This window comes from Coturnix japonica, unplaced genomic scaffold (assembly GCF_054131305.1).
Source record: "Coturnix japonica strain WE unplaced genomic scaffold, WE-NBRP24 Scf065, whole genome shotgun sequence".
NCBI lineage: Eukaryota > Metazoa > Chordata > Aves > Galliformes > Phasianidae > Coturnix > Coturnix japonica.
The window spans coordinates 717,659-725,362 of record NW_028188968.1 but is presented as its reverse complement, the minus strand read 5'-3'; positions in this window follow the sequence as shown (position 1 = coordinate 725,362).

Below are 7,704 nucleotides of genomic sequence, written 5' to 3'. Positions count from 1 at the left end.
GTCAGAAGTTTCTGGCAGCAGAGGAGGAGCCTGGACTGCTCTCCCCCAACCCCAGGGACACAATTTCTAGGTGACAGTTACTGCTCTCTTGTTTAGCTGGTACTACTTTGTCCTTGTTCATCCAGGAGAATTTCGTAGGTGGCATTGCTGATTGCCCACTGTTGAACTCTATAGAGCCCAGCTGGACTGCTTTGGGCTGCATAAATTCAGACCTGGGGAAACAGTCTTGGAGGAATGACTTGTAAAATCTGCCTTTTCTTCAGATCCCAGCAGAGCCAGTCAGCCTGCGCCAGTGGAGGAGCTGCCAGCTTGGAAGTTCAGACACAGACAGCTGTAGTGGAATTCCTTATTGGCCACACAGATGGCCTCTTCGGCTCCAAATCCACGTCAGCCATGGGAGAGGGAGCAGGTGAGTGTCTTCCTTCATTAGATTGATCTTGATCCAATCCAGGCCTTCTCTGAGATCTTTCAAATACGCTTTGACTTTCAATGGGACAGGAGGCTTCAGGGCTTAGATGAGAGTATGGCACCCTGTTGCCGAATCCTGAGAATGTCCGAGGCCAGACTTTACATGGAGAAAACCATCCCTGCCTTTATGATGTTTTGAATGGGGGTGAAGCATGATTGAAGTGTGGCAGCAAAGCTTTCTGAGTTCCCAGACCTGTTTTCTAGGTTTGGTTTTTTTAATGTCTGTTTCGATACAGTGAGCAGCTCTAAATTATGACTGTGTCCTTTGCCACGAGCATATCTCTGAGAACCCGGTTACTTTGAGCTCCTCTTCTTCCAGTGGCTCGGATAAGCAAATCTGAGGAAAATGCAGAACGGGGATGGCTGTGCTGCCACTTTCTGATCCTCCCTCTTACCTGTGGTTTTCCCTTGCAGGGCCGAGTTCTGTACCTGGGTCCAGGTCTGTGTGGGAGTCTCCTCCTTGCGCAAAGCTGCTCACCCTGCAAGAGGCACAAGCTCTGAGAAGAGGCCAGAGCAGCTCTCCTGCAGTGAAACGAAGCAGTGAGATTGAAGTGGAGGAAGATCCCACAGAATTTCCAGGGAGATTCCACACAATTATTGATTTTCCATCTGAAAGGTAAAGAGGACTTCCCTTTCCAGCTTCTATCATTATTGGTCAGGTGGGCTTTATTGCTTTACTTTTTGTCCATTATATCTCCAAGGATTCAACTAACACACAGTTGCCCGACGGGCTCAGTGGAGCCACACAAGGGTGCCTTTACTTCCTCGTAGGGCAGGCAGTCATGAGATACAGGAAGCCACGATGACGTGTATCCTGGTCTGTGCTGGCTGTACCTGGAAACATTGGGGTTTCCAGATTTCAGGGCCACATGCCTGAAACCAGTTCCAGTTCTCCTCTAAGCAAAGCTGTTGGTCAGACTTGCTGGCACTAGAAATTAAAGATGGCAATGTGCAGAGTCCAAGGAGGTGTTAGCATATGACTCAGAGATTCTTTCGAGCCTCCCTTAAGGACGCACAGTTGCTCAGAAAGCAGTTACGCCTGCCAGCTCCTGTCCTGTCCAGCTGTGGAGCCTTCGCTCACATACTCTGCTTCTTGCTTGACATCGATGATAGGAATGTAGCCAGCAGGACTTCAGGGCTGAGCTGTAGGAATGGAAGCATCCTCTGCTGTTTGAAACAGAGCGTGTTTCTAAGCTGTGTTTCAGCAGAAACAAGGCAGTGCCAGGAAGGGGCAGTTATTGGCAAGGGCTCGGTGCAACTCTTCCCTCACCCTGCACCACAACTGACAGCATGCTCTATTTTCTCTCCAGACCACGCTCTTCCAGAAAGAAGAAAGAATCACCAGCTGGCAGTTGGTGTTCCTGCCTATGTCTGCGCAGACCATCCCCTGCGGCAAAACACCAACTGCAGAGCAGTGACAGGAAGCCTTCCGAAGAAGAACTCGTGGTGCTGGCAGGTAAGGGTGCAAATCCAGCTTTCAAAACACTGCTTGTCAGCAACACAGGTAGAATTCATGCTTTTGGTGGGCTTGTACCTTTTTCTGGCATTCAAGCCCGTGCCTGACATCTTCAGCTGACCCCTGTTTTTTCAAAGGAGGCTCTCAAGCTGTTTGAAGCCTACTTGACAGGCAGCACCAAGCCATTTGTCCATGGGCAGAGAAAGTTGGACGCTAACCCCTGTGTCTCCCCTCCTTCCTAGGTGAATCCAGCCCTTGTGAACCCACAAGAGCCAGGCCAAGTGCTGATTGCTCAGGGAGTGTTTCCATAAATGGAGAGCTCATGGGAATCACAATTCGCTGTAATTCAAATGACAGCCTTCCGTGTGACATCAGCGACGGAGAGAAGGAGGTCATCATTGTTCAGGCAGTCATTTCTCCCAGCTCTGCTGAAGGGGGTGCCCTGAGCCTGCCAGAAACCACAGTCACCAGCCTGGACTGTGACCAGATGCCTTCGCAGTGCAGCCCAGCTCAATCACAGCCAGAGTGCCTTGACAGCGAGAAGGAGGTCATCATTGTTCAGGCAATCATTTCTCCCAGCTCTGCAGAAGGAGATGATCTGAGCCTGCCAGAAACCACAGACACCAGCCTGGACTGTGACCCGATGCCTTCACAGTGCAGCCCAGTTCAATCACAGCCAGAGTGCCTTGACAGCGAGAAGGAGGTCATCATTGTTCAGGCAATCATTTCTCCCAGCTCTGCAGAAGGAGATGATCTGAGCCTGCCAGAAACCACAGACACCAGCCTGGACTGTGACCCGATGCCTTCACAGTGCAGCCCAGTTCAATCACAGCCAGAGTGCCTTGACAGCGAGAAGGAGGTCATCATTGTTCAAACAATCATTTCTCCCAGCTCTGCAGAAGGGGATGCCCTGAGCCTGCCAGAAACCACAGACACCAGCCTGGACTGTGACCTGATGCCTTCGCAGTGCAGCCCAGCCCAAACACAGCCAGACTGCCCTGACAGCAGCACCTCTGAGCAGGACCAAGTCTGTGTCACTGAGGAGGAGCCAAGCCTCTTGCAGGGGGACTTGGAGTCAGACCTCCAGTCCCAGGCACCAGGCAGCAGCACGAGCTCCAAGCCACCCTCTCCTCAACAACAGAGGATGAGTCCCATCGTTCCCATGGACCTCTCCTGTCCTCCTTTCTCCGAGTGACTAAAGGCACACTCATTCTCAATCAACAGGATGGGGTTTTGGAAGAAGAAATGCTTAGAAGTGAAAATTTCCAGTGTTCATTTACAAAGAACAGCAGCAGAATTATCATCATCCTGCTGCCAGTCTTCGGTGTTGCTGTTTGAAGGTTGAAAGAGCAGAGTGTTTCTTTCAAGAAAAATTGTTGGGCTTATTTGTATTTGTAAGCAAGCGGTTCAGAATGTGGGTGTCACCATTTGTTTTCCTGTGAAAATAACATGGCAAAAGTAACACTGCAAGTTCCCACATTTTGGAGGGGCATGTATGGTCTTACCAGATTTTCTAAGTGAAATAACTTATGACCAAACACTGCTCCTACTTTAGAATATATATCCTAAGTTCATCCCGCTTATTGCAGACAGAATCATCTTACGCTCTGTTATTGGAGTATGTGAGATGGTTTGCACTGTTGACTATACGTACTTCTAGCATCATAAAACCATAGAATATCCCAGTTTGGAAGGAAACGAAGGAGATCATCATGTACATCTCCTGGATCCACACAGGACTACCCCAAAATCAGACTCTATGTCTGAGAGCACTGTCCAAAATACTTCCTGAAATTTGGCAAGCCCAGTGCTGTGACTGCTAATTCTGGGGAGGCTGTTCTAGGGCCCAATCACGCTAAATCTTACACCCATTGATTCCTGAGACATTCTTGGATGACCATGTTCCTAGGTCATATGTATCCAAGTTAGATTACATGAACCAAGCAGATAAATGTGATTTCATCCACAACAATTTGACATAAACCTAAAAGCAATGTGTTTTGTAAATGGGAAAGAAACACAAAGCAGACACCGTTCTTACTCAAACCATAAAATGTCTAGATGTTTCATGAGAAAAAGAAATTTATATTGAATATATTTATACGTACATTTTATTGTACAGTAGAAATAAAAGAACATTAAAAACAATGAGAAAACGTGCTATTGTTTTATTTATCTTCACAATGATGATGAAGAAAATTAAGCGCTGACTTGTGTTGTCCCAGATTAGACTTCTCTAAGCGTAAACTCGGAGACTGAAACTACTGTCTTGATTTTCAGATGTCCTTTGTCCAAACCAGTGGGTTTGCTCAGGTGTGTGCAGGTCAGTGGGTATGTGTGCAAGGATGAGCATTCACATATATGTGCATGCACAGGGGTTTGCAGAGTGTTGGAGTTGCGCAAGGACACTGTGGTACCAGTGTGTGCGTGCACTTTGGGAGTGAAAGGAAGGTTTTACACATGTGTCTGTGTGTGTGCACACAGGGCTGCTCTAAGGGAAGCAGACACGTGAGTGTGTGTGAGCACATGGATAGTGCGTGGACGCAGTGGCAAAAATGTGTGCTTGCACAGGGGTGTGCTGAGGAGTTGGGTTGCATACAGGTGCACACAAAGGGATGTTTGTGGTAGGTGTAGGCACATACATGTTCCCAGGGATGGTTTGCACACGTCTGTGAATGCAAAGGAGGGCATAAGATGCAGTGTGTGCATGGGGGTGTGCAAAACAGGCAGGGTGGCGCATGGGTGTACGTGTGCACATGGATAGGGGAAGGCTGGGGTTACAGGTTGACCTGTGCTGAGGTGAGTGGGGGCTCACGGTGTTGCTCAGTGGTAGATTTGTTCACACTGAGTGCTAACAGGAAACTCGCACACCCATTTTGTTTCAGCTGTGCCAGTGCTGTGATCCCTCGCTGCTGGAATGGGGTGTTGGAAGGATGGTGTGCATGCCGAGCTCCTGTCTCTCTTGCAGAAATCAAGTGTAGAGCAAAAGGGATGTCTGGGCCAGGTGACCTCAAGAAGGCTGGCTGTTTTGGATGGTGGCAGCTGATGGAAACAGGTGTTCTGGGGACCGTTCAGCTTTTAACAGAAGTCAGGCGTCCTGCAGCAAGAACGACTAGGTTCTCAAATGACTTCAAACGTGCACACCGAGTATGTCTGTCCTGCCGTGCCATCTCTGCTTCTCTTTGATGAATGCATTTTTACGACCACGTGTTGGCCCTGTTTGCTTGTAGAAGGAGGAATGTTAGGTGCAGTTCTCACCGAGAACTTCTGCTAGGATTTCTGTGTAGTTTGAATCATGAGTGTTAGCACAGTGAGTTGAAGGAGGGCCCCGGAAGCAAATTTGGTGCTGTTGAAGCACCGTGTGATGAGGTGTCAGGTAAGACGTGCTGGCAGATGTGGAAACCACTTTGGGATTGAGGTGAGAAGGAAAGGCAATGATGGAGCTGATGGCAAAGAGCTTCCTGGGGAGGCTAGGTGATTGTTTGGGACTGGATCCGGTCAACTTCTTGGTTGCTGGTGTCCATCCGCAGTTTGTGGAGCAATTTTCATCCCAGGGTCTGTCTGGTAGGACTGGGGCTTAGGCCAGGCCAAGGCAAATCCAGTGTGCTTTGCTCTCGTTCTTAGTGTTTTTGCTCAGGAGGGCAGGTGGCAATCCTCTTTGACCAAGGCCTGCAGGTGGGGTTTGCGGAGAAAGAGGTCTTGCAGTCCTTGTGTGACACCCATGGAGCTGTAGCGAGGCTGCATCAGTATAAAACGCTAGAAATCCACAGAAATCTGAAGGTGGGTTGTGGGCTCAAGTTATGCCGGAGGGGATGTGCATGCTCCTTTATGTGTGCTTTGTCTGCCTACTGTATGGCGGGTGGGCTTGGAAAGCTGGTACCATGTTTCTGTTGTCGGGAGAAGCGGATATCAACTCTTCTCTCCATTGAAATATTTAACAAAAGCGCCTCTGCTTGCTTCTTAGCATATGAATCATAGAATCATAGAATCACCAGGGTTGGAAAAGACCTAAAAGATCATCCAGTCCAACCGTTCTCCTGTTACCAACAGCTTCCACTAAATCATGTCCCTCAACACAACATCCAGTCATTCCTTGAACACCCCCAGGATCAGTGACTCCACCACCTCCTGGGCAGTCCATTCCAGTGACTAGCCACCCCTTTCTGAAAAGTAATATTTCCTAACATCCAGCCAGAATTGCCCCTGCTGCAGCTTGAAACCATTCCCTCTGGTCCTATCAATAATGACACGAGAGAAGAGGCTAACCCCCAGCTCACTACAACCTCCCTTCAGGAAGTTATAGAGAGCAAGAAGGTCTCCTCTGAGCCAGCTCTTCTCCAGGCTGAGCATTCCCAGGTGCTGCAGCCTCTCCTCATATTGCACAATTGTGCTCCAGACCCCTCGCCAGCTTTCTTGCCTGTCTTTGAACATGTTCCAAAGCCTCAGTGTCTTCCTTGCACTGAGGGGTCCAAAACTGGAAACAGAACTCGAGTTGTGGCCTCAACAGTGCTGAGTACAGGGGGACAATCACCTCTCCGCTCCTGCTGGCATCACTGTTTCTGGTGCAAAATGTATGCAAGTGTCACATGTGTGACATCCTTTTTGATAGAGTTCTGCGACGGGAGTCCAATGGATTTGAGACCTGACTTGAAGCCTGTGGGCATCACCCAGGAGTTGGGGTGAGAGGATTAGGCCTAGGAACAGGAACCTATTTGGTCATTATTAACTCTCACCTTTTTTGGTCAAAAATCTATGTGTGGTTTTTGTTGTTTTTTATGTTGTTTTTTTTTTTTGTTTGTTTTGGTTTTTTTTGTTGTTGTTTTTGTGGGTTTTTTGTTTGTTTGTTTGTTTTTTCACATAAAGAACAGGCTTATTGTGCAGCTTGTGAATGAATTCATTCACACCTGCTGATTGAGGCTGTTCTCTACATGGACCTGCAGTGGAAATGAACACTTGTGGTCCACTGTCTGGCCCCCACCTGCATGCTCAGATCAGCCAAGTTGTCAAGGCCTGGCTCTTGGTTGGTGAGTTGCGCCAAGGTTAGAGAGTTGGATTTTCTGGGCTTTGAGACACGTCTTCCAGTTGCACGTTGTGTTATTTCTGATGCGCTGACTTCTTGAGCTCCAGTCCCAAATAAGGATTCAGGTACTACCACAGCAGGAATGGTTTAGATTGGAATTGGAATGCAGAAGACTTGAGCCAGCAGGAACCGGGAATCGATCATTCCCCCGTACTCGGAACTGGTGAGCCCTCACCTTGAGTTCTTTGCTCTGTTCTGGGCCCCTCACTGCAAGAAGGACAATGAAATCCTGAGATGTGTCCAGAGAAGACCATTGAAGCTGTGAGGTGTCTAGAGCACTAGTCTTATGGGGAGCTTCTTATGGAACTGGGATTATTTAGTCTGGCTAAGAGGAGGCTCAGGGAAGACCTTATCATTCTCTACGATTACCTGAAGAGAGGTTATGTGGGGGTGGGGGTTTTCCTGCTCTTCTCCCATGTAACCAGTGACAGGACTGGAGGGAACGGCCTCAGGTTGTACCAAGGGAGATTCAGCTTGGATGCTAAGAAAACCATCTCGAAATGGGTGCTCAGACGCTGGACGCATTTGGATGGCTGAGTACTTTGATGGGTGAGCATCACACTGTGGGAAAACACGCAGTGGTTATCTCTGTGAACAGCCACATCTGTGGGGACTGGTGGCTTTTTCATGTTACCCTTGTGATTCAAGTCCTACATCCAGGTACTCGTGCTGTTTGAAAGCACCATCTTAGAGGCAGCCT